Source organism: Macrotis lagotis, chromosome 1 (genome assembly GCF_037893015.1).
Source record: "Macrotis lagotis isolate mMagLag1 chromosome 1, bilby.v1.9.chrom.fasta, whole genome shotgun sequence".
Taxonomy (NCBI): domain Eukaryota; kingdom Metazoa; phylum Chordata; class Mammalia; order Peramelemorphia; family Peramelidae; genus Macrotis; species Macrotis lagotis.
The window spans coordinates 323,314,713-323,341,070 of record NC_133658.1 but is presented as its reverse complement, the minus strand read 5'-3'; the positions used below and the strand labels follow the sequence as shown (position 1 = coordinate 323,341,070).

The window sequence follows — 26,358 nt, the reverse complement described above, 5'->3', positions numbered from 1 at the left end:
AAGTTTATGCCAGAATATTCTTTAGCAGACAAAGCAGAGTTGAGGGTTTATTAGGGAATACTAGAAATCACCCACAGTGGTCAATTCACATTTTAATTTCTAAGAGCAATTATTAAGCACCTACTGTGTACTTAATTTTTTTTGTCATGTGTTCTGGATTCAAAAAGGCTTCAGAAGTTATCCCCATCACCCCCTCCACCAGCATTTTCTTTGCACAACTATACCTTAACATTTTAGAGGGGATTCATTAGTTTCAAGATGACTTTGCCATTTTAGAGAGTTATTCCACATTCTTAATTTGCTGAAGTGTCTTCACAGAACCATGAACTATTAGAGCTGGAAGGGACCTTATACTTCCTCAAGTTTATCCCTTCATTTTACAGATGAAGAAATTGAGGTTCAAAGAGAAGGGACTTGAATACAATAGGTATATACAATAAGTATATACAATAAGTAAGCTCCTAAGGTTGTACTCCACTGTCTCCGTATCTGATAAGAGTTTTGTGTTTCCCTCCCTCTTCTTTCTTTCCCTCCTTCCCTTCCTCCTTCCCTCCTCAGAATGTTGACTGAAGTCAGTCTTGCCTAGCTGTGGTCCGATAGAGTTCAGCAAAATCCTCCCAGGGTCCCCCACCCTGCTTCACTTAGTGTCCTAGGAGCCCCAAACCCCTCTGGCCAGCCTTGCTGCTACTTACCTACTTTCCCTCTGCTTGGCTGTCTTATGCCACTTCAAACTTTTCACATGCTTTTTCTCCAAGGGTTTTCTTATGGGAGGGCTTTCCCCATGGTCCCTAGGACCTTCCTGGAATGCTGGATCAGACTGGTGCCCCAGAAAGGAGTTCTTTGCAACCACCTAGAAATCTTGGAGCTAGAGTCAGGGCGGGAGGGTCCGAGAAAGGATTTTTTAAAACCCAAATTTGGAGTCTCCTTGCTCAGGTGGCCGTCCTTTATTCCAGAAATGTCCCGTGTTGCAGTGGACTGAAAGCCTTCGGCCCCATGCTCTGGGCCTGGGGGGTAGTGGGGCTGCCCTGGGGCCAGACTCTGCACTTCTGGACTAAGGCTTTGAATCCATCCTTGGGGCTAGGCTAAAGCAGCCTCATTTGAACTTCAGCTCCTTTGTGGAGGATTTACATGCCGGAGGAGAGAGGAAAAAAAAACCGTTTGGTAAAGCATGCGGCAAGCAGGCTGCTCCTGGTTGGTTCAAGTCACATTTCTCCACCCACCCATGCAAGAAAGAGGAGCCAGAAAGTGGGGCTGAGGGCGTCCCCTTAGCCACAGACCTGGAGACTGCCGGCTTGGGCAGAAGTTTAACTGGGTGATGTCACAGCTCCCTACAAGCTTTCCCAAAGACTCTGGCCTGCAGGAGACCGCCTCCTGGCCGGGCTGGGACTGAAAGCACCATCCCAGCCCCGCTTCCCCCACCCCTCATCCCCTGCTAGCCTCTAGCTCGCTCCTCTCCGACTCCTTCCTTACCCCCTCCTCCCCTCCCTTCTTCTCAAGCTCCCAGCTGCTCCCCCTCTCCCTTTCCTGCCTTCCCCCAGCTTCTTGGCAGACAGCATTACACCGCACCCGGCCTCCCGCCCCCCCCCCCCAGCCCAGCCCCCATGCTTGGCAGCAGCTTTAGCAATACTCTCTCCTGGATAGCAAAAGGGACAAATGGCTCACAAAGCTCCTACCAGCTAGTTCATAATAAGCTCACTTCAGTAAAGGGCAGGAGTTGGGGTCAGAGCTGGGGGTTACCCTTTGTCTTATGTAATGTGTTTGGATTTTGCTTCATTTTTCTCCAGCTGTTTTTGCAACGGTTCTGTGTGTTAATGGTGCTTTGGGCCAGGGTGCTCTCCTTTTCGAGAGCAAGCTGGAAATCTGAGACCAGGTCTGAGCTGATCCTTAGAAATAATACCGAGCATTATTTCTTTGTCATCTAACTCAGAATAGAGGAAAGATCTGGGACGGGAGGGAGTAAGAATAGCTTTCCACTCCACTTACCAACTGTGTGATCCTGGGCAAATCATTTCACCTCTCTAAGTCTCAGTATCCTCTCCTGAAAAATGGGGATGGTAATATTTGCTCTGTCTTCCAGAGTTGTAGAGAAAGTGTTACTATCCTGTAACTATGACTCAGAGAAATAGACACAACCCACTTTAAAAAAAATTTTTTTACAACTTACTTGTAGGCAGTGGTGGTAAGAATTTGTTGCCTTAGGATCTCATTTTCCAAATACTTCAGTGTATTTATGATTTAAATGGCATAGGTCCTCCTCAGCAAGGCCACCAGAGAAAATTATCAACTCTTCCATGACTCTGGAGATCAAAATTCTTAACTATTTTTGTTAACATGTACTTCTTTGGCAATAAGGTGAAGTTTTGTCGACCCTTTTCTCAGAATAATGTATTTAAATATGTAGTAAGCATAGGATTTTCAAGAAAACAATTATATTGAAATACAAGTATTAAGATGTTAAGAATAAAAGGCAAACAAAAACAGCTCATAGACCCAAGGTTAACAAATCCTTCCCTAGATGATTTCAAGGCTTGCTATGCTAAGGAGTTCATCGACTGGCTGGCCAATGCCCACACTTAGCTAGATCTCGAAAGACAGTCATACAGGCCATCCATGGATCATGTTCCAATTCTCTCCAGCTTGACTGGACCCACCGGAACTTTAAGGATTCAAAATTTTCTAGAAGAAAATCATGGTCACAAATAACTATAATATTAGGTGGCATGAGCCATAAAGCTAGGGAACTGGTAAATCCAGTATCCAGGAAAAGGATTAGGGGCAGGATATACATCCTACCTTGGTGTTACCCAGAATGAAGAAGTTGGAAGCCAGCAGGAGAACCTTCAATCATATGAAGCAAATAGGGGCTGTGTTGTAGCAATAGTGGTAGCTGGTTAGTATTCCTCAGTAGTGCTGAAAAGGTTAATAGGTAAGGTAATGTACAGTAGTAATTTATGGTCAATGGATTTGGAGTTGAACAGTCTGTATTCAGACCCTGATTCTGGCACTGTGTGACCTTAGGCAAATCACCTACCCTGTCTAGATTTCCATTTGCTCCTTCGTAAAATCAGGTAATTGGACTAGATGGTCTCTAAGGTCCCTTTCAAGCTAAAAATTCTGAGTTTCACATTTTTGAGTATGGCCTGTGTAAGAATTTGTTTTTATTCTTTTTCCCAAATGAGGAGAAAATGGTGAAGGATGATGAACTAAATACTTGTTAGCTGAAAAAAACTTAACTAAAAAAATGCTATGACCATATGAATTGCAGGTAAGACTTAGTAGGGCATCACTGCTGTATCCTCAAGAGAATATTTTTTCCCAATTTCATGTAGTTTCCTATTTTTTACATGCTGAGTGCCAAGAAAATAGAACAGTATAAAGTTTAGTGATTTAACACAACAAAATAAAATAATAATCCTTGGTTCCCCACATTCTAGTGATGAACATCTCCATTCTTAGCTGGTTCTCAGTCAACATGACCCATCATCAAGCCATCTTCTAAGCTTTTCCATTTTGGAATAAACCCTCCTAAGCATATTGTTCCCTGGCCCAAATTTCAACAACTTGGCGGGGAAGGGAGGAGGTGTTACCTCCACAGAAAAGTCACAGGAAGACTATACAGGTGACTCTGGAAAACAGCAGGGAATGATCTCTGCCTCTGTGCTAAGGACTTGTGAGATAGTTACTGGCTTTTACACAAATCCTCTTTTTATCATCTCAAGACCTGTGAATGAACATGAGGGGAGCAGATGGTAGTTACCTTGAGAGGAAAGTCATCTATCAATTAACAAGAACTGACCATGCACATATTCTCTACCAGACACTAAACTTTGGAGATACAAAGAAAAGCAAAACCACAAAAACATGGAACAATGCTACTGTGTGACAATATATTACCAGTACAGCTTTATTTTTCCACCTCAGTAGTTATATTCAACAGTAAACATTTATTAATCATCAACTATGAGCAAGAAACTATACTAACCACAGGGGATGCATAAATTAAAAAATAAAAGAGGCAGTTCCTAATCTCAAGGAGCTTAAATTCTTTGTGGACAGTTAAAGATAATTACAGAGAGAAGTGTAATTCCTACATTTATGATGTAGCAAAGGAGAGACCCCATAAAATATCCAGAAAATTTGCAGAGAGAGAGAGAGAGAGAGAGAGAGAGAGAGAGAGAGAGAGAGAGAACATTTGAAGGAGAGAGAATGAGGGAAGACTTCACAAAAAAAGGTTGTATCTGAACTGTACCTTGAAGGAAGAAAACAACTGAGAAGCAGAGAAGGGGAGTTCTTGCCGGACATGAGAGCAGAGCCTTCACAAATTCATAGAGGAAGTGGGAGAGAGATTATCAAATTCAAGACCAAGTAACTCAGCTTGGCTAGAATATAAAGTGTGTGAAAGGGATTACTCTGAAATAAATCTGGGAAGGCAGGTTGAAGTCAAGTTTTAGAGGCCATAAATGACAGGATAAGGAATTTGTGTTTTATTTTATGAAACTGGAGGCTTTGAAGTGGGGGGAAGGTTATATGGTCAGACATATACATATACATATACATATATATATATATATATATATATATATATATATATATATATATATATATGGTTATCTGGGTAGTTCATTTGGGATTATATTAGGCTACATCTTGACATCTTTCACATAGATTAGGAATTCAAAAAAAATTCTCAGTAGGTTTCTAATTTAAACTCTGCTCCTTAGTACCTGTGTGGCCTCAGCCTCTCTGAGTTTGTTTCTGCATCTGCAGAAATGGAGAATAATCTTTATATTTCCAACTACATAGGACTATTGCTAAAAAATGATGAAAGCACTCTTACCTTTTTGGAGGGCTTTCTGTTTTAAAAATCAAAATGAAAAATCTCTTGGAAGACAGGAACTTGGCTTTGGCCAGAGTGGAATTATTTTTCTATCCAGGGTTCAAGGACTTTCTTGTGAATTGAAAAATGTTAGGTGTGGACTTTCTATCAAGGCATTTAGAGCTGGAAATTCAATTCAAAAAACATTAATTCAGTGTCTGTCATGTTGAAAACAATGTGCTTAATATCACACGCAGGTGATATGGGACCTTGGAGATCTAGTTTTCTCATTTTATAGATAAAGAAAATGAGGGAGTGAGGAGTAATAGGAAGAAGACTGTATCTAAAGTCAGAGGATCAGTGTTCAAATGTAGGTTATTCTACTCCATAACCACTTGACTCTCTTTCCATATAGTGGCACAAGCCTGTCTTTCTAGGCAAGTGATTGACCTTTACCTTCTTCATATTTAAAATGAGAGCTTCAGTTTCAGTAACCTCTAAGATCCATCCAGATCCATCCAGCTTTAAATCTCTGCTGCTGAGACCCAGAGAGGGGGAAAGACTGGATCCACATCACCTAGGTAGACAAGCTAGTATGCAAACCAAGACCCTTTGACATCAAAATCAGTATTGTTTCCACTATGTGTTGCAACATGGACTCTTTAAGCCTCTTTCCCATATTTAAGGAGATGACATAGACTTCTAAGCACCAAGAAAAAGGTTAAGGAAGAAAAGGAGGAAGGAAGGAGAGAGGGAATGTAAAGAAGAGAGGGTTAGAAGGAAGGAGGGAAAGAACAAGGGAAGATGGGATGGAGAGAAGCAAGGAGGAAGAAAGGAGGAAAGGAAGAAAGTATTAAATAACTACTATCCCAGGCAGTGTGCTAAGTGTTTTACAATTATTATTACATTTGATCCTCACAACAACCATGAGGTAGGACTATTATCCCCATTTTACAGATGAGGAAACTGAGGCAAACAGACTTTAAGGAATTTACCCAGGGTCATGCAGCTAATAAGTAAGTGATGCCATATTAAAATTTAGGTCTTTCTGACTCCAAGCATGGAACTTTATTCACCATGTTAAAGAGATACCAAGAAAGATAGATAAAACTTTTATTAAGTGTTTATTGTATGATAGGCACTAAGGTCTATGAGCTTAGAATACAAATTCAAAGGAAAGGAAAGAGCCTGTGCCTTCAAGGCTTACATTCAAATAGAGAAAGACAACACATAAAATAGAGAAAAAAGTAGAGAAGAGGAGGCACCTGGGGTGGGGTGAGAGGAAGTCAAGAAACAGTCTGGGAAGGTATGGCCTGAACCATGGGGTAAGCATGGCTGCTTTGGTACTGGACAAGGTTACTGAGAAGTTGGGAAGTGAGAGTATACTCTCTTTTTTCCTTGCGCCTTTTTTCCTAGAAACCGCATTTAACTTTGTCTCACCTCAGACAAATGATGGAGCTCTCATGTAGAACACAAAAATGCTTTCCAGGCCAACATTGGTCAGGCTGGAGCAGTCACGCTTACCTCAGTTTGGCAAAATCTCGAAGGCTGTGAACAATGGTGCTGCCACTAAGCATGCAATTTGTTCAGACCTCCTTCCTCCCCCACTGGAAGGCAATGAGGTGAATAAGGTGGCACCTGGCCCATTCTGACCAAGACACCAAGAAAAGTAACTCAAGACTTTTTACATCCTGATAATGACAGATAGTAATTTAGTAAACTTGCAACCAGTTCATAGGAGTTTTCTTCTTAGCAGAGTTCTTCCAGCTGCCAAGCTGGCAAAATGTTAGAACTTCAAGGAGCCTTAGAAATGTAGAATGTTAGCAGTGCAAGAAACCCTAGAATTCATCTTGTCTATCATCATTTAGAGGGGAAAACTGAAGTTCCAGAGGAGGGAAGTGACTTGCTCAGGTTCACACAGCTAATCAGTGGCAAGACTGGGATCACAGCCATAAGCAGGGTGGGGTAGCTAGAGCTTTTCCTCAGGGTGATGAATTTTTAAGGGTACTGAAAGCATTTGCAGTCCTTCAGCAATGTAGAAACAATGAAACTTAACACACTTCCTTCCTTTGGCAGCCAGCTGCACACCTACTTACCTGATTAAATATCCTCTCTAAAGCTTCACAACAAGTAGTTGTCCAGTTTCTGCATCAAGATTTCCAGTGAGAGAGAACCCACTACTTTTTGAGGCAAGCCCTTCCATGTATGGACAGTAATAATTTTTAGGAATTTTCCTCCTTGTAATGAACAGAAATCTGCCTCTATTAATCCTTTAATTTTTTAGGTTTTTGCAAGGCAGATAGGGTTAAGTGGCTTGCGCAAGGCCACACAGATAGGTAATTATTAAGTGTCTGAGGGCATAGTTGAACTCAGGCACTCCTGACTCCAGGGCCAGTGCTTTATCCACTGTACCACCTAGCCACCCCCATCTCTCTATTAATTTTTTTTTTAGCTTTTTTCAAGGCAAATGGGGTTAAGTGGCTTGCCCAAGGCCACACAGCTAGGTAATTATTAAGTGTCTGAGATCGGATTTGAACCCAGGTACTCCTGACTCCAGGGCCGGTGCTTTATCCACTGTGCCACCTAGCTGCCCTCTTCTATTAATTTCTATCCACTGAAACAATACCTTCCTTATTAGAGGGATGCCTTATTCTCTCTAGGATCCAGGAAAAAGTTTTATTCTCCTGTCATATGACTTAAAGATAATCATCATTATCATCATTGTAACTTAAATCTTGTTTGAAAGTGCTTGTCATCTTTAAGTCCCTTAAATGCCCTTTGGACAACTCTGGCATGGACTAGCACAAATGGTTGTGATTTACATGATTGTGGGGAATACCTAAAATGAATCTTCTGAATCTTTTGTGATTTCACTTCATATTTAGAGATACTGTGAGGTCCCAATTAGTGCAGATAATGAAAGCCCATGAAGTAGTGGTATTATTCTAATCCATACTGTATTAAACTAGAACCAATTTCCAGATTTTATACAATTTTACTTTAAATCATACAAATTTGAATATATGCAACTACTTCAGAGGATTAATTTTTTTCATTAAATGGGACTTATAAAAGTCCTAAAATGCAAACTGGGAGAGATAACATTGAATAATATGAACTGATTTTGATAAACATGTAAATGATCATGTCAGATCTTTTCCTATTCTGACAGTAGGGGGAGGCTTTGAATGTAGTAAAATATTGGCATCTAAAGGCAGGATTGGGATGGAGATTCTTTTTATGAGGGAAAAAATCTCACTCAAGAGCTGAATATCAAAGGATCATAAGTTACAGAGATAGAAGGGATCTCAGAGATCAGTCTGTCAAAGATATTTATTAAGTGCTTAACACTGGGGATAAAAGGAAGTAAAGAACCACCCCTGCCCCTCAAGGACTATACATTCTTATGAGAAAGAAATCAACTTCTTCATCTGACCCTTTAACACAGAGGCCTTTTAAGGATGCTGCCTCGGCCTTCTTTCCCTCCTCTACTCTTCTTTCCTCTCCTCCCCTTTCTTCTCTTTTGCCACTCCCCTTCCAATCCCTCTCTTTTCCTATCTCTCTCTTTTCCTATCCCTTCCCCTCAATTTCCCTCCCTCCTCATTTCCTTTCCTCTCCCCCCCCTTAAAATTAGTATATTCAAAACCAAACCTAACCCTGATCCACCTAACATTACTATTGCTATTTGTAATACCAACATTGTTTATCTCAAATGTTCATATCCTTGGGAGATTATATGGACTTAAATTAACTAATATAATTGTATCCTAGTCAGTCTTTCCCATTTTTACTCTCTCCTACTTCAATCTATTCTTCATATCTCTGTCAAAATATATTTTCTTATGCATATATGTGCTTAAGACAATCTACAATTGCTCCCTAATACCTGTCAAGTAAAATTTAACCTTTTTCAGCTTTTAGAACTTTCCATAATCTGTCATTGGCCAAAATTGCTAATCATATCTCAAATTGTCTCCTCTGTAATCTATGCTTTTATTTGTTTGGCTCTGTCCACTGAATAGAGCCTGTGCTCTCAAACCCCTGTACCATGCCTAGAAATGTCTCCCTTTCCCTCAAGGGATGTTGAATTCCCATCCTTTATAGCCTAACTCACATGCCACTTCCTCCAGAAAAACCATTCCTTATCTCTCCCAGTTAGCTATGACTTTTGCCTTTCCCTTAAGCCTCATATCATGCTTTATTTAACCTCTCTGATATATATATATATATGTATATATATATACATATATATATATATATATATATATATATGCACCTTCTTATACTGTATATTTGGAAATTGAAGTCAAGAAAACTTGAGTCCAAATCCCAACTCGTACTAACTACATGACTGTACAGTCTTAGTTTCCTCATCTGTAAAATATGGATAACAATAGCTTTTTACTTCACAAGGTTGTTGTAAAGAGCAAGAGAGGTTATATATGTATTGCCAACCTTACAACACTCTAAAAATATTTTTTAAATAATATTGTTATTATCTTTTTCATTCATGACTCTGTTGTATCCTTCAACTAGACCATAAGCTTAGGATTTTGTGTTACTTAAATTTTGTATCTCATGTTGTGCTTAACATAGTGTTTAGCACATAGGGGGTGATTAATAAATATTGACTTAATGAATTAATGACATACTTAAGGTCATGGAAGAAATATAGTAACAGTTGGCTTTAGATTACTGAAAATCTAATCTCCTGATTCCTAACCTAAATCCTTTTAGCTATTACTAGCTATGTCTCTATGCCTTCTTCTTCATTTGGTAGAATCAGGTTTTTGGAATTATCCCTGACTGTGAAGAGAATATTTGAGCCCATACCTTTTTCCCTCTCTATTTGTGCAATGAAAACAGTAGAAATGAGGTGGCAAGTTTCTAGAAAACTGAAGCTTTGAATGTGAATTAAAGATAATCCCCTATCCAAGGGTCAATTTAATCTTTCAGCAAATATTACTTTAATACTATATGTCTAATGATAAATATTACATTCTGAGTAGAGTATTAACTAATTAGAGCATTTTTAGCAAAAGAGGAAGATCATAACAATGAGAGTACAAGAAATCATGTGAGGATTGGTTGAAGGAAATAGAAATATTGGCTTGAGGAAGAGAACTGATGTTTGTCCTTCATTCTTTTTTTTTTTTGGCAAGGCAAATGGGGTTAAGTGGCTTGCCCAAGGCCACACAGCTAGGTAATTATTAAGTGTCTGAGATTGGATTTGAGCTCAGGTTACTACTGACTTCAAGGCCAGTGCTCTATCCACTGTGCCACCTAGCCTCTGTCCTTCATTCTTGAAGAAGACCATGACAGGAAGATGGTTCCATAAGCACATGAATTGGATTTAAGTGAGGAGGTGCTGTACTAAGTCACCAAACTCATTTTTTCCTCCAGAGCCATCTTGATCCTGTGACCAGATAAGAATCAAGGCTGGAGATGCTCTGGAGGAGAGGTAATCAGGATTAAGTGACTTGTCCAAGGTTAGATAGTAATTGTCAAATATCTGAGGTTGGATTCTAACTCCTATCCTGACTCCAAGGCCAATGCTCTATCTACTGTGCCACCAAGTTCCTCTTCAATGGATAAGCAAAGATTGAGAGTACCTCATATGGGTCTCATGTTAAAGTTAAAGAAAATGCATTGTCTTCCCACCTGTCCAGTCTCCTGAAATACCACTAGTGGCTTCCAAATATAGTATTGCTTTTTTATTTCTTTGCTAACAGTAAATAAGACATGAAGTAATCACAATTATACTTGGAGAGAAGAAGAGGGTTAGTTTGAGGGATTGACTACTATTAGCATCTGAGAATTTTAAAGATCCTGCCAATCTGTATTTGGAAAGCATTTCTATTAGAAACATCTAGTAGGAGATCTATGGCTATGATCTTAGAAGTTGAATCAGCACTTTCAAAGAGCTGAATATCTAAATGGAAAATGACAGTATTTCTTTATGGGCCTAGAAAATAATTAGATTCTTACTATAGCCAATTCACCTACTTCATAATGCATTACCCCATGTATCTCAGTACTAAAAAGAAGCAGAGCTTCACATTTGTTCAGACTTCAAAAATAGCTAAAAGCAAATCTTCTCTTTGGTCCATATTACATTGGGGATGAGCATACAGACACTGAATGTCTCTTAGATTATTTTCAATATTTGATTATTTTAAAAATATTTAATTATTTTACACAAAAGCTGATCATGGTTCCAAGGCTACTGGAGTGAGAAATCACAATATAAAATTTAGATTAGAGGATCTAAGAACCTTCCTAATAAATCTGAATTGGTATTTTGGAAGAAAAAGGAATAGCTGTATCCTATTTTTCCAATTTCTGTGTTACTAATTTTCTTACAATTTCTTACAGTAGTTGATACCAAAGACCAATTAAACATTTTACTATTTAAGAGGAGAAGATTAAAAAATAAGATGCAATACACAATTTTATTCTGTAAATAGAGGTCACAAAATTCTGTTTATAGCTCAGAAACAAAAACAAAGTATTCTAAAAGTGTTTTTTTAAATGTCATTTTCAAAATAAATAATTGATTATAAAGTTTGTAATGTTTTCTTGGGAAGGACTTTAACTTCCAATGTTAGAATATTTGAACTCTGTCCTTTAAGTTTTCATCATGAGAACCTGAAATTTCAATTTATATGCAGAGTGCCTAAGGATGCCATTGTTATCCCAAACTGCTTTAAAAAAAAAAAGACTTTATAAGTTAAAAAACAAAAATGTAGGCCACAGATTCTACACAAGTGTGTTATATCTAAGAAACCCTGATATTTGCCATCTAAATTATAGAATAACTACCAGTCTTTTTAATTATTCACCTACCTATGAACTCAAGATTTGTAATGATTTGTTAATATTCCACCTAATAAATAATGAGAATAATTTAGAAAATTTTTTTTAAATGTTTAAAAAATACTAAAATACACCAGGTACCTTGGAGTAAGAACTTAAGGGGATAGCAAAAAAAATATTGGTAGATAGGCATGTTTTTGTTTTCTTTTGCATAGCTGACCTTCTAACAGAAAAGATGGGATTTTGATAAACTAAATGAGATAGTGGTACAAAGGAAACAATTCCTAAAAATCATTAATTCTCTCTATTGTCTGTCCTAAACCTTTCAGACTCAATGAAAACAATCAGTAAAACCATTAAATTCTCTTAAATTTTGACCTTTTCCAATTTATGAGAATCTGGTTTGGCTTTGCTAATTGATCATTATGGCTGTCTTCAAGTATTCAAAGGTCTGCCATCCATAGAACAGGAATTCAACTTAAATATGACTATAGGAAGATGCATGTCATTCCAAAGATTTATAATAGGAGAATGTATGAGAGAAATTGACATTATCAAGAAATTATATTTAAATGAGGAAATGAAGAAATAATTGGGGAGAAGAAAAGTAGAGAGTTATTTTAGAGATCGAAGGAAAACCTGGCTTTTGAAAGTCCTTTCCAGCCATACAGAAGTGTTTGTATTTTATCCCCTGGGCAATAGGGAGCCACTGAATAGTACAGTGCTTTTCTACACAGATATTTAGTAAATTTTTATTGAGTTGAATTTAATTAAATTGACTTTCCAACTAAAAAAAAACCTGTCAATGATAAAAAAAAATTATCAAATAGAAACAGAGGGAACATGCTTATACCAAAAAGTGACTTAGGAGAGGGAAAAGAACCCAGTTCTGGCTTTACCCACAACTCACTGGCAGGAATGAATCTCCTGCCATAATGCCATTACAAAGAATCACTTTGTTCTCACTTTTCAATGCCACTCCTAGAGTCTGTAATTCTGAGATTCCACAATCACTTACATTTTCACGGCCCTTCATGGCCCAGGGAAATAACTTATGTATTAGAATCTCTATTTTACAAATGGGAAAGATGAAATGATTTGCCTATGGTTATACAGCTAATCTCAGTCTAAGTCTGGTGCTCTTTCCACAACTAGGTGTGAAACTGCAGAAAAATCCTTGTAGTTTATGCTCTCCAGGTACTTGAAACTTTTTCTTTGCTTCTTTTAGCAATCCTATTATTTCATGGTGAGGAAATTCATGCTGCTGAGGAAAACTGTGTAACTGCAAAGGGAATTTAACCATTAGCTAGAAAATATTTTTAAAGTAAATAAAAATAACTACCATTTATATAGTGCCTACAATGGGCCAGGGGTTACACAACTAGTAAGTCCCTGAGATTAGATTTAATTTAGATTTAATCTTAGGTCTTCCTGACTCCAGCTGTCTGACCCCCTGTACCACCTTGCTACTCTGATATGTGTCAGACCTACTAAGTACTAAATTTTGGAATACAAAGATAGACAATGAAACAGAGCAGTCAGTAGGGGGAGACAAAATGTACATTTATATTAATACAAATATATTTATATATGCATGCATACTTATATATGTATATAATATGTATTATATAATATATTATTTATATATACATTATATTATATATTCTGTATATAATCTATGAAATCTATATACAATTTATATAAAATCTAAAAAGCTATATCATACATGTATAATGTATGAAAAATAAATGAGAAAAATTTTTGAGAGGAGGAGGAAATTGGGAGCATCTGGTTGGAATCAGGAAGTGCTTTATGTAAAAAGGATTGTTTGAAGTAGTGATTTTAAGGAAATTAGGGATTCTAAAAGGTGTCAGTGAGGAAAAAGTATATTTCAGGCAAGAACAACAGACACTTCAAGGACTCAGTGATATCAAATGAGAGTCATGTGAAGAACAGCAAAAATCCACTTTGGTTGGGCAATAGAGTACACGAAGGGAAGTAACATATATAAAAAGTCTGGAAGGGCGAGTTGGAGGCCTTTCATAAAGCACATAAAATGCCAGAGGAATTTGATCCTAGATGTAATAAGGAGATCCTGGAATTTATGAATAGTAAAGTCACATTGTCAGACCTGTGCTTTAGGAATTTCACATTTAGGCAGTTTTGAGATGGATGGGGATATTCCATTTTCTTTTTTGTTAAAACAGTATTTTATTTTTACTGCATCATTTTAATTTGTATTTGTCAGCTTTTAGTTATAAAATATGTGAGTATAGTAATACATATTTAAATTATATATACATACACAAACACACAGCATATATATATATATATATATATATATATATATATGATATAGATATTGACATAAAGGGCAAAGGCACATTTTTTTAACTGGTAGGTAAGAGATCAAGAGGCTTGGAGACCACTAGTCTATTCTTTAAATAGTCTTCTCCACCTTTTTTCCTATGTGAATAGTTGAGCCAAACTCATGATCATGAAACATCAACAATAATGGCTAGCATCTTATATGGAGGGATACCATTTTCAAGAGACATATACAGATTAAAAGGAAGTGAAGGTAATAGATGATGAAGACAAAGACAAAATACTTTTTTAAGTGTCATGAAGTATCAAACTTGAGCTGAGAATGCTGAAGAAAATGAATTCCTCTTCAAAAGAGGATTTTAATTGTATTTGGGAAAAAATAGTATAAAAGAAAGCTAAGCCCCACTATTCAGACTGTACAGGATAAAAATGATGAACAATAGAGAGAAGGCAAAATCACTCGACTTACATTGTACTTGTTTTTTTTCTGCCAAGAAGACCTCTCTTTCAATTAGAAATAGCAACAAGGATTTATTAAGTGTCTGCTATGTGCCAGACACCCTGCTAGGCTCTTGGGCTATAGACAAAAATGAAGCAATCTTTGTGCTCAAGAAACTTTCATTTCTATCTGAGGAAATCACATGCAGAACTGTGTATAAAAATCAGTGGGAGGTAAAATTTTGGTGAGTGGATATTGAGAACTTTTGGAATCAGGAAAGATTTTAGGTAAAAAGTTTTGAGTGACTAGAATTTTGAAGAAAAGGAGAGATTCTGAGAGTCAAAGGCTGGGAGGGAGCATATTCCAGGCATGGGGAACAGCCAATAAAATAGATGATTAATGGATAATTGAAAGCAAGATAAATAAGGAAATGGTAAAAGAAGTTACTACTCACCAGCCTTCCTCCATCATGCCCCAGGAATCTCTTCATTCTGAAGCTCACTCCAACCTTGGAATTAATACACTGCAAGGATGTTCTACCCACCAGCCCCCTTCCCCCCACCCCATCTTGGGTCCTTTGAGAACCCCTATTTAAGGAACACATTCAAGCCAACAAATCTCATTCTTCTTCAGACTGCACTCCAGACTTTACCATGCTCTAGATCCAGTACCTTCTAGTTCCCTCCTTTTCATCTTCTTTTTCTTGGGTCATGTTCTCCCATTAGATTTAAGTTTCTTGAGGAAAGAGACTATCTTTTTTTCTTGGATTTGCATTCCCGATATTTACAAGAGTCGGGCATAAGGAGGTAATGACTTTAATAAATGATTAATGACTGAATAACAGCTATCTTTGAAGAATTCTTATCACTTGGTCTAGTCTAATATATTCCAGCATGCTAAGATAATTGGTGAATGTATTTGCCAAATCATTCCTTGAATATCAAAGCTTCTATCTACAAAGAAATGAGAGTTGTATACATGAGAACTGATGAGATTGGGCAGGAGGAGGGGAGAGAGTCAAATTGTGTGTATGTATGTATGTGTGTGAGGGGGAGAAGCAAGAAGGAAGGGAACAAGGGAGAAAGAAAAAAGAAAAGACAAAAAGAAAAAAAGAAAAGAACAGAACAGAACCATGTGTTACAACTACTGGTGGGGAATAGGATATGAATAATGAGCCTACAAAGGAGAGTGAAAAGAAATGATTATATTTATAGAGAGAACTGTCTAAGAATGGAATCAGTTATCTCAAAAGGGAGTCCATTATGGAGGATAAATATCTTAATATATTGTCTTGACTCAAAACAAACAAACAAAAAAAAAAACCTTCCTATCAGAGGTTTCTTATGAAAGAGATTGTTGTTCAGAAACAGGTAGGACTAGACTCAGATTCAGAACACAGACTGTTGGATTTGCTATGACTGCAGTAGCTCCCCATTGCCCCTAGAATGAAATACAAACTGTAGCATTCTACTATATCTTTCCAGACTAATTTCACTTTACTCTCCCTAACACACTTTATATTCTATATTGCTGTGCTTGCTGCTCCCCAAACCTAATGTATCTTCTCCTGCCTCTGTGCTTTTGCAAAGGCTATTCCTGGAGAATATTCTGCCTTTTCATTTTTGCCCTTTGGTATTAGTTGCTCCCTTGAAAAATTAATTTAGATTCCACCTCTTGCATAAGCTCTTTCCCTGTTCCTCCCATTGTTAGTATTCTCCCCCCCAAAATTACAATCATTTCCTTTGTGTATGTGTGTATATATGTGTGTGTGTGTGTATACCAAGTGATCAGAATTCTTCAAAGATAGCTGTTATTCAGTCAATAATCATTTATTAAAGTCATTACCATGTGCCAGACTCTTGCGTGCACGCACATGCACACACACACACACACACACACACACACATATATGTATTAAATTTACTGAGCAGGATATGCTTTTCCCCTCAGTAGCATGTAAGCTCTTTGAGGGCAGAGACTATCTTCACTTTTGTTTGTTTGTTTTTAATCTCCAACATTTAGCACAGTACTTAGACCACAGTAAGTACTCAAGAGATGCTTTTTCATTCATTTATACATTATCTAGTTCCTCTCCTTTGTTTTATTGGGCATAAACCAGGGCCCTAAGAAGTAAAAATGACTAAGATAATTACTAGCAGAGATGAATTCAAACCTGGGTCTTCTGAATCCAAATTCAGGGTTTTCCCCCCTACTGGACACAGCAGTTTATTCTTTTAATATTTGTTTGCCTTCCTTTTTATTTTCTCATGAAAGTGACTTTAGTGTGTGACTTAGTCCCCTGGAATGAATTTCCCTTGAGCTCTAGGCTGAAGGTTGTGGGCAAAATAAGGGGGATAACTTTTGCCTAAGATGGGAACACATTCCTGTCTCTAATCTGCCTGATCCTGTGTTTGGTGTGTAACAAACTCCATTGACTTCAGCAGCTAAAGAATCTGGACTAAAGATCAGTGTTAGTGACTACAGCTGGTCACCAAGGAACCAAACAAAGCCAGAGGGTTAGGGGAGTTTAGCTTTCTGTAGAGACCATGAAAAGGAGAAGACAGTTGTTTCAGCAGCCAGAATGACTTGGAAGGTCCCTGCTGATTGTGTCATAAAGCATTCCATATCCTTGCTTAAGAATTAATGAACAGCTGCCAGATGCCATCTTTCTTTCCTCTTGGGCATAATACAGATTGTATCCAGTGCTTTCTTCTCAGGCTCATATGTGTTTATTCATTCAACAATTATTTATTAAAAGAGAATTAGAGCAGCATGAAAAAGAGTACTGAACTTGGGATAAGAAAACTTAACATTTAGGTCTCTAAAAGAAGTACCAATCCAATCCCCCAAGACTTTGCCCCAGGTCACTGGCATCCAGGGAGATATACTACTTCTTCCCCAAATGCTGTTTACTCTTCACAGCAATCTAGAGATCACAGCCTTCCATTACTTCTTAGCCTGAAGTTTGTAACAAAATCCAGCTTCCACCTCTAGGATCTTATTGTAGTAGTAACCCCCTCCCAACAATCTTCTCTCCATGAATCCCCATTATTTCTTGTAGAAGCACAAGTAGGTCTCTGTGGAATAGGGCTCCATACTTGCTTCATGTAACAGCACCCTGGTTAAATAAACCATGTACTACCATTGCCATCTTCCCCCAACATGGAACTGTCCTCTGTGCCAACACCCCCCCCCCATTTCTAAATGAATCCCTGTAAAGACACAAGCACATCTCTGTGGAGCAGGGCTCCCAATTTTCTGTGTGCAGTAGCAGTTATGGTAGGATGATTCCTGTCCTCTGTACCTCCAGCACTCTTTCCACTATACCTCACTATCTGTTGCACACAAATCAACTTAAAAACAAAAAACAGAGAAAGGCCTCCAGGATGTGGGTAGGATTGGATGAATCTTTTGTTGTTGTTCAATTATTTCAGTTATACCCAACTCTTCATGATCCCAATTGGGGTTTTCTTGGCGAAGATACTGGAATGGTTTGTCATGTCCTCCAAATCATTATACAGATGAGGAGAAAAAGGATAAAGTGACTTTCCCAGGGCCACAGAGCTAAGTGAGTGTCTGAGGCTGGATTTGAACACAGGAAGAGGAGTCTTTCTGTCTCTAAGCCAGGTGCTGTATCATCCTGCCACCTAATTACACTAAGCTGATCTTTTACTGAGGATTTTTGGAAACATACCAACAAGAAGAGGACATAGGACAAGAGAGCATGGGAGGGGTTGCAATGTGTACTGGTGGAGGAAGTGCTCACATTAGTAAGATCACAGATCCATTGAAGTATTATTCTTTCATCTAGATGGGAAGGAACTTAGGTGACTGTCAATCCGACATGGCCAGGATCAGTGTACTTACAGGCATAGAACTTCAGTAACAGATTCACATGGAGAGCTCCATGGTGACACGTGATGATTTTTCAGTGTGGAAGATACATTTTATTTCCACTGGTCATGTAGTTGGCAAAAAAACTGTTCCAAGTCACCTGTTTATGACTCACATTTAGGACTGATTAGCAAGCTGATATTCAAAGCCCCAGATCTTTCCAGGAAGCAGTTTGTATCATATATGATATTTTCTTTTTCTATTAACTAACATTTTGTTGTTATTAAAATGAATTTTTCAGCATCTTGCTCCATAAAGCCATTAGAAGCCATTGGTCCAACTTCATCATGCTAGTCATTGTGCTGTTTACCCAATCTAACTTAGCTATGTTCTCCCTAAAATGGGAGACCAGGAAGAAGCTAGAATGTTTGCTAGTTAATAATTCCCCATCTGATCCATCAGTTCTTTCTATCTGCTAAAGAAAAAGGAGTGCTCTCAATCCCCTTTAAATTACAGTTCCTGGGTAAAAGTCCTATTTATCCTGATCTACTTACAGTTCTTTTTTGATTCCCTTTCAGATTGAGATTCTGTTTCCATTTGGAACAGAGGATCTGGCTTTTCATTTTGTCTTTGTTATCATTCTCTCTGACTTTGAGCAAATCCTTTTCTCTCAGCACAGCCTCCTTATTCATAAAATAAAGGAGTTGAACTAGATGATATCTAAGTGCCTGTTTGATTTTAAACCCCATGGTAAATTTCATTTTAAATGAATTGGACTATCCCATTGAGATCTTTCAGGATTCTCAATCTGTTTTCCAAAGTATGTTAATTTTTTTCTATTTCCTGAATGACTCTTCATCAGAGTTGAGCAAACTTGAATGCCCTTTTCTCCTTTCCTCACAAAGTCTATCCCCTATGTGGTTGGTGCTCTTGCCATTCTTGGTTTGTGAAATGAGGATTTAATTGTTTAGGATTATCGCATCTGTGATGATGTTGTATTTCAGAAAACTCTGAACAGGCTGGATACTGAGAACTGAATTTTATTAGGGTTTCCTGTATTCTTGAACTTTCTGGTCAGAGAACAGATACCTACTTCTTTTTTCTAGGTGCTTATCTGATAAACTTATATAGGAAATAATCAATGTTCTGTTCTCTAGGCCAGTACTTCCTCAAGTGGGGACCGGGATATATTCTGGTTGATCTCAGGAGGTATGTGATCAACCAATCCAAGAGTGAGATCATAGATCTAACCCCCCCCCCCACTTGCCATAGCCAATTATGAAACTTGTCTGTCTTTCAGCCACACCTATTATTTTTCATCCACTCTTCTCTAACACTCTCCCACTCTCCTAATCACTCTTTTCTGCCTTTGCATTGACACTAAGAGCAGTTTACAACTCAGTTAATCATCTGGGTTCCCAGAACAGCAACTTCTACTGGGAAAAATCTATACCTCATTCCTAATACACCTTGGAAGGAGGGCTTTGTAGTGGGAGTGGGGGTAGGGCAGTGGACACCAAGTAAGAGCTTTGCCTCTCTTTCCCCTTCCCTTATTTTGTTTTGGGATGGATAGTATCATAGTAATAGCTATATATTATTTGCAAATAAAAAGTTCATATTTTAGGACTGTATATTCAAAAATTCTTTTGTTAATGGTTAACTAATCAAAAAAGTTGGTAGTCCACTGCTCTACACCAATGACCCTGGCCAGGAGCTAATTTCAAAGGGGATTGTGGAACCAAAGAGTAACAGAATCAGTTTGTCTTCTCAGAGAGGGCTGTCAGCCTAGCATTACCCATTTATAGCTCTTCAAAATACCAAATCTACCTCTCTGTGAAAATGAGTGGTAATCTAGAAGAGGGAAGCCAAAAGTGTACATCACCTATAGGGGGTTAGTCCACCTGTGACAGGCCCAAAGCCTTCAGAGGCTTCATTAGAGTCATGAAAAACATCATGCTTTCAAATAAAACCAAACCAAGGTTGTAATATGTTTTGAGTTAAAACTGGAATACTGAATAGCACTTCAGTTGTTCCTGTCTAAGTATTGTGTAAATTTGCTTCCCAGAGCTAATGGAACATGGGAACCAGGCTGATTCCCAAAAAGTGCATTGGATTTGGAGTCAGAAGACCTGGTTCAAATCCTAGTTTTGTTACTTACTGCCCCTCTGGGCCTTAATACCTCATCCATTAAATGGGAGATTAGACTTGATGATTTCTAAGGTTTCTTCCAACTCTAAATCCATGATCATATGACCCAGATACATTATTACAAAGTGAGGTTGGCTTTCCATCTCTCTCTAAAGACTCAGCCATATCTTTCCAGGAGATACTTTGTAATTCAAAATATAGTAGACTCCACAGGACAGTAGGACAAGACAGCAGGTCTTCCTGTCACTTTTATCGAGGGGATCAACTTACAGAAGTCCTTAAAATACTTTAAAGGTGTTTTGGCAGTTTCTTGTGGGTCCAATCAGTTTCAGTGAAGATGTAAAGATTTCCAGATAACTTCAGAAATTTGAAGTCCACCTATATCCTGAATATGAACAAATTGTAGTAGTGTAAATAACACAGGTCTTGGAATCAAAAGACTCTGATATTCCAATTATATCTCTCTGAATAGATCCTTCTTTCTATATTATAAGATTTTACAAATAAATTTATATTCTAAATCAGTATTGTCATTGACTTCAAATTCTTTTCACCTGGCAAATGTCAAGAGTTCATGAAAGTGTTTTGTTATTTTTGTCTCCTTGTTATAACAGTTAACTTATATTAATTAACTGCATATTATAGTATTTCATATCACATATATGTATGTTTGTATATTCCATTTTTTCAGAAGATTGTGTGCCATATCTTTTTTCCATTTTTATTTTTTTATTTGTCTAATTTAAATTTTTGCTCTATAAAGTCCCAGATCTGATTGTACATAAGATAGGTGATTGAGAAACAATCCCCATAATCGTTTATTGACAAGTGGCAATCAGTAATTTCCTGTCTGTTAAAATATAATCAGCTTCATAGTTTCTTATATTAATCTGTGCTTGCCATGGACATTGGCAGATAAGATCTCATTTTATCTTACCTGTATCTCCTTTTCACTTTGCATAGCACACCCTCTTTCCCAGCTCCCTCCTTCCATCTCCCCCTTTATTCTTTGTCTTTCTCCAATAGAAAATAAGCTCTTTAAAGGGCATGATTGTTTTGCTTTCTTATTTGTGTTCACAGCATTACTGCTCTTGGCAAATAGCAAGCCCTTAATAAACATTAATGCCACTATGAGACATTGGAGTAAGATTTTGGGGAACACAGAAAATACACTAGTGATAGTATTGAATAGCATTGATAGAATGCTCTGTATTTTCAAAGCATTTTCCTTCTTCTCTGAGGAAGGTAGTATAAATGTTATTCTCGTTTTATGGTTGAGGAAATTGAAACTCAGAGAAATAAAGTGACTTTTTTTGCAATCATGTAGCTGGTGAATGTCAAAACCAGAACTGGAATCCAGTTTCTCTGCTTCCTAGGCCAGCTTTCTTTTCACTTAACAACCATACTGCCTCTTATTCCCTCTTTAAGCTGAGTACCATAGATGAATAATATTTGTTTTGTTTTTAAACAATATGTGAGTGATGGCAAAATCTCATTAACTTAAATTGCAAAGTATGAGAAAAAATGGATTTGGAATTAAACCAGTTTGAATCCACATATCCAAAGAGCAACAGGACATCCAGTGGGCAGGTCCCATGCTGTGGGATCCAAGTTGCTGGCTTCCTGAGTCCTGGCAATGATATTTAATGAACATTCCACAACAATTTTGTGCCAGGTATTCCTCAGAGTCTTGTCTCTGTACAATTTACAACCAAAAGTCAAAGAAACATGTGTGAATATGACTCAGAAATAAATAAAACCATCCCTACCCCTCCAAGACCAAACATTAGCTAGAGTCACGGGACTAAAGACTCTAGGAGAAGAGATCATTCCAAATGAAGTCATTGTAACAACTTCCATTTCTTCTGAACACTTTCATCATAACAAGTCCTTTGAGGAAATGAGTACAAGTATTATAATCTCCACTAAACAGATGAGAAAACTGAGGCCCAGAACAATTAAATTACCTGTCTAAGGTCACATAGCCAAGACTCAACCTCTCTTGGACATTTTTGTCTTTGGTGACCATTAAAGACATCATGGTTGTGCCCCTAAGTAAGATGTTCATGGTTATAAGCATGAAATGAAAGTGCTAAATGAGACAGAAATAAGAAAATTTGGAAATAAGGAGTTGGGGTCAACTTTGTTTATCACAGCTGGTGAGCAAATATTTGTCAATATTTCTTCAGCATTTTCTTGGGAGATGTTGTTAAAACATCCTCCATTCCCATGATGAAAGTTTCTAAGTTAAGAAATGGAAGGGACCTCAAAAATCATCTAGCCCAACCCCTTATTTTACAGATGAGGAAACTGAGGCAAACATACTTTCTCATTTTTAACTCCCTTATTACTTTGTATCATGGATTCAAAACTTCCCTTCCACTACCTTTGTGTCTTGTTGAGAAGCATCATGCTGGACTTGGGGGTCATCTGAGTTCAAGTTCAATCTGACATTGACGGGATATATTTCACCAAGTCCCTGGGTCTCAGTTTTTCCAACAATAAAATCAAGATCATTTTGTAGATACTTTCTACTTTATTAGATTGTATACTTCTTGAGGATAGGAATTGTCTTTTGCTCCTTTTTGTATTCCCAAAGCTTAGCTCAGAGTCTGAAACATAGTAGATGCTTAATAATATTTATTGAGTAAATGAATGAATGAAAGAGATTTTTTTGTGAAGAAAGAATTTATAAACCTCCAAGTGACCTAGAAATGTTTTTCACTTTTGCATGATGAAAGCCTGTCCACAAAGATGAAAACTGACAGTCCCTGAACTCCTGGTGCTCATGGTCTAATAGAGGAGGAGGTTGAGAATAAATTATTTTCTCAGTTCTAGAGGATATGAATAAAGAGAGAACTAGTCACCCCTCTAAGAGTAACCAACTCAGAATCCTAGTATATTAAGAGCTGGAGGGGACATAATCACTCAACTGGTCCAACCTTCTCATTTTATAGATGAGGAAGCTGAAGCTCAGAGAGGTGATAACTCTAAGTCATATAGATCATGAGCATTAGGATTAAGATATGAACCTAGATCTTTTAATTTTAGTTTCAGAGATCTTTAATATTTTAGGGAGAAGGGAAAAATTCTTGAATTTTGAATTTAAAAATTTTTCCCCATTCTAGCTTCCCTTTCCCCACCCCCAGCCCACAGAAAGCAGTTTTTACATTGTTTTCATGCTATACATTGGTCAACATTGAATGTGTTGGGAGAGATATCATATCCTTCAGGAAAAAATAAAATATAAGAGATAGCAAAATTATATAATAAGATAACTTTTTTGAATTTCTTGTTTTCATGATTTTTTGGTCTATTTTATATTATTACAACAATCTTGTTATGAGATTAAACATACCCCCCCCCCCAGAAGATGAGAAACCTCAAGAATAATGAGAGGGGGAAAAATATACTTCAATCTATGTTCATATTCCTATGGCTTTGTCTCTGGGATGAATTGCCTTCTTTATCATAAGTCCACCAAAGAAGTTGCTTCAATATTTATCCCACAGTTTCTATTACTAGCTATATTTCCCCTCCCACTCTCTATTCTATTCCTTCCCACTCTCATTTATTCTATTCTCTCTTTCCTTTCATGCTGTCCCTACTCAGAATTATATTATCTCTAAGTACCCTCTCCCACAGTCTTCCCTCTCTTCTATCACCTACTTCCCCCTTCCCTCCACCTATCCCCCCTTATCCCATCCCTTCTCATTTTTCTCTAGGGTAAGATAGAGTTCTGTAACCTATTAGGTTTGTATTTTATTTCATCTCTGAGCCATTTCTGATAAGAATGAAGGCTCATTCATTCCCCCTCAACTTCTCCCATTCCACTCCATTGAAAAAGGGTTTTTTTTTAACTCTTAGGTAAAATATCTTAGGCCCTTCTTTCTCTCCTTTCTGTTCCTCCCAGTACTTTCCTTTATCACCAATTGATTCCATCTTTTTACTATATTATACCATTATATTGAGCCCTTTCCTGTGCCTTGTCTATATATGCTCCTTCTAACTGCTCTTATAAATGAGAAAGTTCATATGAGTTATCACTATCTTCTTCCCATGCAGGAATACAGTTAAACATCATTAAGTTCCTCATAGTTAGTCTTTCTCATCCACCCTCCCTATGGTGCCCCAAGCCCAGTACTTGGAAATCAAACTTTCTGTTCAGCTCTGGTTGTTTCAGTAGGAAAGTTTAAAAAGTCCCCTGTTTCACTGAAAGTGTCCATCTTTTCCCCTGAAAGAGGATGCTCAGTTTTGCTGGGTAGTTGATTCTCAGTTGTAAACCAAGAACTTTTGCCTTCTGGAATACCATATTCCAAACCCTACAAGCTCTTAAGGTAGGTGCTGCTAGATTCTGTGTAATCCTGACTACAGAGCCACAGTAATCAAATTGTTTGTTTCTGGCAGCTTTTAGTATTTTCTCTTTGACTTGGGAGTTTTGGAATTTGGCTATAATATTCCTGGAAGTTTTTCTTTTGGGATCTCTTTCAGGAGGTGATCAGTGAATTCCCTCAATTTCTTTTTTTACCTTCTGCTTCTAGGATTTCAGGGCAATTTTGCTGTATTACTTCTTGAAAAATGAAGTCTAGACTCTTTTCCTAGTCATGACTTTCAGATAGCCCAGTAATTTTTAAATTATCTATCTTGGATCTGTTTTTGAGGTCAATTGTTTTTCCAATAAGATATTTCACATTTTCTTCTAATTTGGGGGATTTTTTGGAATAGTTTTATTTCTTCCTGATTTCTTGTGAAGTCATTGGCTTCCTTTAGTTCCATTCTGCATTTGAAGGAGTTATTTTCTTCAGAGAGCTTTTTTATCTCCTTTTCCAGCTGACCAATTCTGCTTTTTAAGGCATACTTCTCATCATTTGTCTTTTCTGTTGCTTTTTTCCATTTGGCCTAAACTGGTTTTTAACATATTATTTTCTTCAGTATTTTTGTTTGTTTTTCACCAAGCTGCTGATTTGGTTTTCATGATTTATCTGCATTGCTCTCATTTCTCCTCCCTCTACCTCCCTTAATTGCTTTTCAAAATCTTTTTTGAGCTCACCCATAGCCTTAGCCCATTTCTATTTCTCTTGGAGGTTTGGGATACAGGAGCTTCAATTTTGTCATCTTCTGAATCTTCCATGGGACCAAAGTAATTTTCTATGGTCTGATTCTTCTTTTTCTTTTCTTTGCTCATTTCCTCAGCCTTTGACTGATTTATCATATTTACAAGGTTTTGGGGAGTTTTGGGACACCCCATTGGGACTTTAATTCCTCCAAGGTCTTATGAGAGGCTCTGACTGCTTTCAAGCCTGTGCTTTGGTATGTGGATGACCACAGGCCTTCCCCTCTGGAGTCCCTGAATGGCTATGGTAGTATGGAAGCCCAAACTGCAACCTGGATTTGGGTGTGTGAAAACATCTGAGTCTTGCCCCAGGGAGAGCAGAGGGACCTCTACAGTTTCCCCTGACCCTCTTACCACCTGTCGGCTGCTCTCTGGAGGTGCAAACTAGCTTTCCCAATTCCTGCTGCAAGTTCTCACCCTAGGGTTGCTCTGAGGCCAGTGCTCCCTCCACACTCACTCTGGTGTAACAGAGTTCTCTCACCTCCCCTTCACTCTATTCCTTCCCACTCTCATTTATTCTATTCTCTCTCTCCTTTTACCCTGTCCCTGGGTATGGGCAAACAGCTGAGTCCTGCCCCAGGGAGAGTAGAGGGACCTCTATGGTCTCCCCTGACCCCCTTACCATCTGTAGGCAGCTCTCTGGAGGTGCAGACTGGATCCTGGGACCAGGAAGTCTGGAAATCACCCCTTCTGCCACAGACCCAGGTGTCCCCAGGGATCTATGTACTTGCCTCAGCTGCACTGCTTTGAGGCTTAGGCTATCGCTGCCACTATGCTCACTGCAATTTTTTCTGAACCCCCAGTCCTGGTGAAAAAGTCCTATCCCACAGAACTTCTAAGTTGTCTTGGCCTGGGAAATTGCAT

The 26,358-nt window shown here is 38.0% G+C and overlaps 2 protein-coding genes across 7 annotated transcripts in view; one reads left to right on the top strand and one right to left on the bottom strand.

The window, feature by feature from the left end:
• Positions 1 to 1,378, bottom strand: part of ANGPTL2 (angiopoietin like 2) — a 57,599-nt gene extending 56,221 nt beyond the window's left edge. Inside the window, exons 1-2 of the mRNA XM_074211538.1 lie at positions 1,278 to 1,378; positions 693 to 1,111 (exon numbers count right to left, since the gene is read on the bottom strand). The gene's annotated coding sequence lies outside the window, so the exon portion shown is untranslated. The remainder of the gene's footprint in view (positions 1 to 692; positions 1,112 to 1,277) is intronic.
• The window catches only part of RALGPS1 (Ral GEF with PH domain and SH3 binding motif 1), a 749,724-nt gene that overhangs the window by 393,489 nt on the left and 329,877 nt on the right, over positions 1 to 26,358 (top strand). The window lies entirely within an intron of this gene.